Below are 8,552 nucleotides of genomic sequence, written 5' to 3' on the forward strand. Positions count from 1 at the left end.
TCACATGGCAAAGCTAGGATTTAAACTCAAGCAGTTGCTCTCTAAAAGTTTTGTTTTGAAAGCTGAAGTTAAAACCAGAGCTAATCTGGAGTGGTTTGGATAAAGGACATTAGCTGAGAGATTACTATATACCGTCTACTGAGTGAATATATGGTAGATATGCTTCCTATCTGTAATATGAATGAGCCTGTGAAGCAGCTGATATGATTAATTTCATTTTCAGATGAGGAGATAGAAGCTGAGGGATGTTCAGTGACTTATGCCTGGTCCATATGACCACAGGGCTGCCTGCTTAACTGAATGGTGGCACTGTCTACAAATGCATGCATCACCTAATGGTTTCTTCAGAAAAGCACTACTGTTACCATCCAGAAATCAAATACTTATTTCAAAGTTAAAGAGCTTCACTCCAACCTGTAGTCATCCCCCTAGTTTGGCTTAAACAATTAGAAACTTCCTAGAAATCAGCTTTTGGGGTGCCAAGATTTTTAATTTTGTCTGCTCCTATTCTATTGACTATAATCATGCATACCTCCAAATATGCCTACCTTTGAATATCCTTAGCTACCCATGACTGGACACCAACTCTGTCCCTAAAATAAATTATATGAAATATGTAAAATGTAAATCTAATTTTAATAAAGTTTAAAATGAACATTCAACAGAGGTTTGTTAAAGTATTCTTTGGTTTTGTTCCCATATGTTCCTTCTTTTACTTTCGATTTGCCTTATGTATTCCGTGTTGCCAAGTATAGAAAAAGGTTCAGCCGTGACATTTTTGCTATAGATTATACCTTTCCTCCTTACAAATGTTGCTTTGTAGGGATAACCCATTATTTTTCCTACCCAATATCCATTTTTCTCTTCTACTGATAACACCTCAACTTCCTAAGAAGAAGCAGTTTCTTCTGCAAGCTCCATCCATGGAGTTTAGGTGGAATTGAGCAGGAGGGGACCTGTGACCTGAGAGAACCAGGTGGTGCATTGGCCCTGTAAGTGGTTTACTTTAGACACAGATCCAGTTTAGGATCACTAGAGAGACAAGTGCAGAATTACAAAGAACAATCTCCAATTGCCTACATGACACCTTTCCTTGGGTAGCTGATGGGCATCTTGAACAAAATATTGCTAAAATATAAGAGCAAAGTCAATAGTTTTGATACTGTTATTTCTTTTCTCCTCTTCATTTTGCTTTTCCTTTAGGGTTAGGTAATGCCCCACAGTCAGTCCTTGCCCAGCCTACTCCAAACAATAAATGGCACAACACCATTGCAGGTGCTGAGACGCAGGGTTTAGGAGAGATCCTGGATTACTCTCTTTCCTTCAGCCCTCAGCAAATACTCCCTCCAGGGCAGATTCCAGCCTGTCCACTCTCCATCTCCACCTGGGCCACCATGTCAAAGCCATCACCACTGAAACAGCCCCTTACCTGGCTCCTCACCCCCTACAGTCCACCTTCTGCACAGCCTTCCTTATTAGGGATTTTGCTAACTAGCTGCTGCATGATCTTTTAAAATGTAACTATTTCATGTCGTCTCCCTTCTTAAAGCTTCTCAATGGCCTCCTGTCATCCTTGGGTAAAATCAAAAGGTTTCCAAGCCTTTGAAACATTGTTCAAGAAAGTTTAGAAGAAAGTTCAACTTAAATTTATTTTACTCCATCTTAAGTTTTTATAGGTTATCTCCATTTTTTATGTATAACAATAAATATATTTTGCATTGCCTAATTATGCTATTTTGGTTTTAGTTTTAACACTTCCTGGCTGATTTGTTTTTTTCTTTTCTGCTTTTCCTACTCTTTGTTTTTCTAGTCTTTTCCTCTATTGTTTTGGTATTTTTTATGTTTCTGTTCCTCCTTCCTCCATGACCTTTGATTTGGTGGTTCTCTGACGGTCATCTTTATAACGTTATTTTACATATGTAAATTCTATTGCTTAATGTATCCAACTTAAAAAAAAATGAAGCCTTATCTGATTGACCCACCATATGGGAAAGGAAACTTCTGAGGTCATATTTCTTTTTCTGATCCATCTCTTTCTGACCCCTAATTTGAGGGGGTTCGTTGTTGAGGGTTTTGGTTCTAACATTCTGTTTCCAGAATTAAACCAATCATGGAAAACGTAAAGACAACCAGGAACTAGATTTGAGACATAGAGTCAGAATAATCAGCTTTCAGCTCTGACACTAATTTGAGCCTAACTCAAATGGGGTCAACCTAGTTCCTTTTTGCCCCCTAACTTATTTGGCCCAATCAAGGTAGACTCACCAATTCAAGAATGGATGGGTATGTTGTGTAATAAGACCCGAATCCCAGTCCTGCACGGCCATGGGGTGTCCTTGTGTTGACGGTGGAAGGGAGTGCTGTGCTCTCTATATTCACTCATGACTGAGCCTTATCTCAAACATTTCCATTGTGATGCCAGGTGGAAAAAGAGAAGTTCTATAGGATGTGGCCCAGCGTTTTGTTTGTAGGAAATCTTAATTTTTTTTAATTATTATTACAAATTCAAAAATTTTAAATAAAGTGTTATTTGTATTTTCTATTTCTTCTTGTGTCAGTTTATGTATGTGGTGTTTCTCAAGGAATTTGAGTTCTTTAAGAACTCTATGCTATTTTCATTATCATAAGATTGTTCTTGATATAAACTTTTATCTTCTTCTAACGTCTGTAGGATCAGCAACAATATTCCTTCTCTCATTACTAATATTATTAATTTGTATTTTTTGTTGATCAGTCTTTCCAGGGTTTATCTGTTTTGTTAATCTTTTTCTAGAACCAACTTTTGGCTTTGTCATTTCGCTATTATTTGTGATGTCACCGATTTCTGCTTTAATTTTTATTATACTCTTCCATTTTCTTTTAATTTATTTCATCTTTTTAGCTTAGATTTTTGAACCCTCCTTTTTTCCTACTGTATTGCATGCAAAGCCATAAATCTTCCCTAAGCACTGCTTTAGCTGCACTCTGCAGATTTTAGTATGTCATAGTTTTATAACCATCCAGCTTAAATTGTTCTAAAAATTTCCTTTGTGATATCTTACTTGACTTATGGTTTACTTAGAAGTGACCTAATTTCCAAACATTCAAGGATTTCCTATCTTATTGCTGTTGGATTCTAAAATATTACTATAGAGTCATAAAAAATACTCTATTACATTGAATTCGTTTAAGATTTATTAACATTTATTTTATGGCCCAGAATATCTGTCTTGGTTGAAGTTCCATGTACATTTGAAAAAAAGAGTATAGTGATATATACTTTAGTGATGGATTCTGGTCTCCTATATGTTAGATCAAGTTAGATTAAGAATGTCTAAATCCTTACTAAAATTTTTCCACTTGTTGCATCATCTACTAAGAGTCTTTAAAATAAAATCTCCAAAGACAGAGGCTTTGTCTATTTTTCTCTTTAGTTCTACAAGGGTTGGTTTCACATATTCCAAAGCAACCTCATTTGGCATTATTATCCTCAGGCAGGATTATTACTTCTGATGAATTGATCCTTTTTTAAAAAAATAAACTCTAGTATCTATTAAATTATAAAATTTTAATCAAAAAGAAAAATGCAGACCAAGTGAAACTTCAAACTGCAAAGACTGGACAGCAGAGTCTATAAGAACACCATAAAATGGGTTCCAAAGTTTCTGACACACAAGTTGCTAGCAGGTTTTTTTTTTTTTAACAATTCCATTTCAATAACTTTACTATAAAATAGTTATTATCCATCTCTTTTTAAATACGAAATTCTCATCTATTTCCACATTAAATTAAGCTTCCTGCTCATAATTATATATATATATATATATATATATATATATATATATATATATATATATATATCAAACATCTCACAGGTACCAAATTTTAATAATGGTTTCATGCCAATCCATGCAGAAAAATAAGATCATGCAAGAGTCAAATGAGGACAACAAATGCACAGATGATATATGCACGCTGGCCAAAAGTATTCAAGATATTTAAAATTTTAAAACTATAAACAAAGATCAAGAAAATGGATCATTACTAAACAGCTCTCAACAATCAACAACCAAGTTCCTTGCATTAAATACATTTCTGAGCAGAGATATGTTAGACAGTTAAATTCCAGCTGTTCTTACCCTTCTCACCACAACTCCTGAAATGCACAACTAGGGATGAGTATAATATTGTGTGGGGAGAGATTTCCAGATAACCATTTCAACCCTGACCAAGACTTTTTAAATTTGAACTTTAGATACTCTTCACTGTCCATCAGGCCTTCTAGATCTGACAATGACCCTCACTCTTCTAGCCCCTGCTACTAATGGACCATCTGCTATTTGATCTGCTACTGTCTGGTTTGCATTAGGAACCAAAAGTCTCTGTTGGGTCAAGGAGTTCTGTGCAACCAACGCAGAGACGGCTTCACTATGGCTACAGCATCTGATCTGATTTCTTCAGTGGAGGTGTTGGGTACCCTCCTGAAGATGGTGAGACTCCTCCCCCCATGACTCCTTTCAGCTATGAGCAAAAGAGTCTTCCAGATAAGTGCCTGCCCAGGGGATGGGGCTGCAGGGCCAGTTAACTGGCCATCGACTGATGTTGAGACCCTTGCAGAAGACTCTGGAGGCTGAACAGAAGCTCCACTCAGTGCGACAAGCTGTCGGCTCCATTGGCAGAGCTGTCCCCTCAAGGTTTACAGTACTAGTGTCATGGTCCTGCCTAAATCCAGCTACTACCATCTTTGGTATATCTATTATATCTTGTTTAATTTTCCTGTGATACCCATGTTTCTCCTATACTGAACCATATTTTGAAGATAAGCAACATAGAGAACCCTAGCAATTTACATTTTATTTTTAATCTTTGGAAGAAGTATCTTTCAGCTCTCGGCTAATTCAGTCATCATTACTGTTCCCCCCCCCCCATTTCTCCCTTCATAATATCATGCATATTCACCGTTTCCTCTACTTGCTGCCTTGAGTTCTTTTGGTGACAACAAAGTTGACTGGTCAAGGGAATCCTCAGGAATTTCTTGTGGACAAAGGGCACATTGCTTTCCAAGCCATAAAGCTTCCTTTACACACAGATTGCAAAAAAATATGCTTACAAGGCAGACGGACTGGGCGAACTCATGTTTGCAGACAAATGGCACCTTCAGGAACAGTTGAGAAGGTGGAGCGTTAGAACAGGACTCTTGCGATTGTAGAAAACATGTTTATGGAATGATCATCTTCACCACAGCCCATCATTTCTATTACAGAACTCACAGATGCCTGCCACAAAAATAAAACTTCATCTTCAGCAGTCAGCCAGCTTGTAGCATCTTCTCTTCCACGGCTGGTTCATTCTTTGTAATGCAGCCTGTTTCACAAATTCCTTTAGTCAACCGAGCAAGAAGAAAGTCTCAGCACCTTTCATTGCTAACACTTGTCCCCTGCAAGCCCTCTGCCCCAGCTCCCCACTCTCTGGCCACAGCCATGGCCACCTTGCAGTCTTTTCTGAATTGATCCCTTTATCATCATGAAGTATCCCCCTTTAGCTCTGATGCCACTCCTATCCAGAAGTCTATTTTATCTATTATTAGTGTAGCTGACATTCAGAAGGACTTTCTCATACCTGTTCTTTGTACAGGGCATCTTTTCCCACCCTTGGACTTTCAATCTACCTGAGTTTTATTTAAAGCAGATTACTATAAAGTTATACCCAAATGATAAATGTCCAGCTGGAGAGATGGAACACTGCCAGCATCCCAGAAGCTTCCCCACATGGCCCTGGGCTGTCACCACTCCTGAACAGAACCGCTAACCTGACTTCTGAGACCTAAAACAGCTTTGTGCTTTTGAAGTTTTTGTAAGTGAAACTGCAGCTTAGACACCTCCATCTCAGTTGTCCAATGTCACATTCATGAGATTCATTCAAGTTATCATGTGTTGTAGTTAATTTATGGATATATAGGTGCATCTATTGGATGCTACAAATAATACCACACCGTCGTGCGAGCAGTCCTGTTGATCTGCTTTGGGGTTGCTTCCAGATTTTTGACTATTGTGAAGAATACCGCCACAAACAAATTTCCACATACTTTTAGTGTGGGAAATAGCTGCGCTTCTACAGGGTATCAGGGAAGTTCTTTCTGAAACCTTGTAAATATCTTTCTCTTAGCATGTGAACCTGCATTTTGGAATGATATCGCCAGGGTTTCTGGGTGATGCTTTTTATTTCCCCATGCCTGTGGAGAAAGTGCGAGGATTCCATATCACACACATGGTAGCCGAAGTTCAGACAGCAAGGGGTCCCCATTAGCCCTCTCATCTTCACATTCTCCAGAGACAGCCACAGCAGTATGGAAATTTCTGGAAGGCAAACCCAGTTTCCTTGGGGCTGGTTTCCATAAGGGCTCACAGGCTCATCTAAGGCGCTAATGGTGGCTGGTCTTGAACTGTGTGAATCCAGTGATCACAGAACTGCTGCCTAGATGTAGCATTCTCCAGACCTGCCTTGGCCACCTTCCAGAGTTCTGACGGTTTTGCTTCTGCTTCTGTACTAGGCTGGGTTTTAAAATTCACAGGAAGCACTCTCTGACTGGCTCCCTGTTTTCAGTTGCTGGGCTCTCTCCCTCACCCCTTCCTACTCCATGAACCTATTTCAGTGCCAAGAAAAGGGAAGTGTGAAAATCCTGCCCAGCTGGAGTTTCTCTCACTACACATATCAGATGTCATTAGGTGGGGAAATGAGCCCTTGGAGGCCTACGAGTCTGTAGAAAATTCCTCGTCTGGCATTCAAGTCTCCCCACCATGGACTCCTGCGTAATTCCCAACACCATTTCCCACTGGTCCCAATGTGTCCTTTTCTGTCAGAGACACCCACCAAAGACACACCCCCCCACCTTCTCTTGTCTCTTCAATCTCCCTTCATACGTCCTTCCCTGGATGGCTTTGCACAGCCTTCCTCTTACCTGTTTAAATATTTCACCTGGATCATACACAGGTGAACTGGAAAATGAGGGGCTCCTGGTTAGAGATCAAAGATGGTGACAAGAGAGCATTAGCCCTAGGACGGGGCCCTGTGTGACGGCACAGCTTGTCCATAAAGCCAGCCACATACTGAGAGACCACTTCAGGAAGAGGAAATGGAGAGGAAACACCAAGCATCTGCCTGTCTCAAGGGAGATTTAGACAATCAGCAGAGATTGGGATCAAATTAGTGACGAGTAAATAGGAAACTCAGCGAATATCAACATCAAAATAAGACAACTATTACTTTTAGGGAAAAAAAAAAGAAGGAATTGGGCAGAAAAATAAAAAGAAAAGTAATTGTTTATTTTCACGGCTCAGCTGTGAATACTGTTTGCATAGTATATTAGTCAGAGTTCTCCAGGGAAACAGAGCTAGTTGGATGCGTAGAGAGAAAGAGATTTATTTTGAGGATTTGGCTCACAAACCAGTAGGGGTTGGCAAGTCTAAAATCTGAAGGATAACCCAGCAGGTTGGAGACCTAGAGAAGACTGTGTTGAAGCTCAAGTCTGAAAACAGTCTGGAGGCAGAATTCTCCACTTCTTAGGGAGGTCTGGCTTTTTCTTGTCAGGCCTTCAACTGATTGGATGAGGCCCACCCACACACTTTATGGAGAGTCATGTACCTGGCTCAAAGCCTACTGATTTGAATGTTATTCTCACGTAAACAATGCCTTCATAGTGACAGCTAGACTGGCATTTGACCAAATACCTGGGTACCATAGCCTAGACACAGGTTGACATAGGAGGTTAATCATCACACATGATCATTTAAATTTAAACAACGATATTGATGTAACCAAAGTTATGACAAATCCTATTGGTGGGATGTGGAAGATGTAAGGGAGAAAAAAAGCTGAAACTTCTTCTCCACACAGTGCAGGGAAATCAGGAATGTAGCAAAGCCGACAAACCAAGGGGAGGAAACCAGCCCTGGTTTTGGAGACAGAGAAGTGGATGCAAAGGTGACCGGCTGAAAAGCAAGAGTTTGCCTCTGCAGGAGGGATGGGGTAGGAGGGTGTGGGAAAATGCTGTTGGACATAAGGCACCAGACAGATAGATTTGGATTTTTTTTTTTAATGTATGCTTGTAGAATTCTGACTTAAAAATATAAACACTTTAAGAAAGGGAAGAGAAGAGAAGGAAACATCTATAGGAGAAAAACCTACGTTATAAAACAGCGAAAGCCAAATGAGCGCCAATGGGGAATGAGGTCCATGTCTAAGGTCTACCGAGCACTGACTGTGAGCAGGGGCAGGCTCCCACAGGAGACCACCAGGAGAGTAAGGAAGCGCTCAGAGAACACCGCAAGAGGCGCAGGCAGATGCCTTCCTGTAGCGCTCACTTCCCATGAATTTCAGAAACTTTCTGAGGGCCTGTTCAGATCTCCCCTCATCCTTCAAGTGTTTCTGCACCTTTCCAGAGAGCTGCCCGCTGCTCCTTCTGAATACCCACAGCATCTGACATGCACCCAGCTGATCCTTCATGATGCAAACCGTCTTTCCTTTCCCAAGTGTGATGGGGTCAGGACTAGCCCGACATCAACAGTGACCACGCG

The 8,552-nt window shown here is 40.2% G+C and overlaps 1 pseudogene; it reads right to left on the bottom strand.

Moving 5' to 3' along the window:
• Positions 1 to 4,217: 4,217 nt before the first annotated feature.
• Positions 4,218 to 8,213, bottom strand: LOC113189957 (E3 ubiquitin-protein ligase RNF146-B pseudogene; annotated as a pseudogene).
• Positions 8,214 to 8,552: the final 339 nt, after the last annotated feature.

This window comes from Urocitellus parryii, chromosome 4 (assembly GCF_045843805.1).
Source record: "Urocitellus parryii isolate mUroPar1 chromosome 4, mUroPar1.hap1, whole genome shotgun sequence".
In the NCBI taxonomy this organism is placed as follows: Eukaryota; Metazoa; Chordata; class Mammalia; order Rodentia; family Sciuridae; genus Urocitellus; species Urocitellus parryii.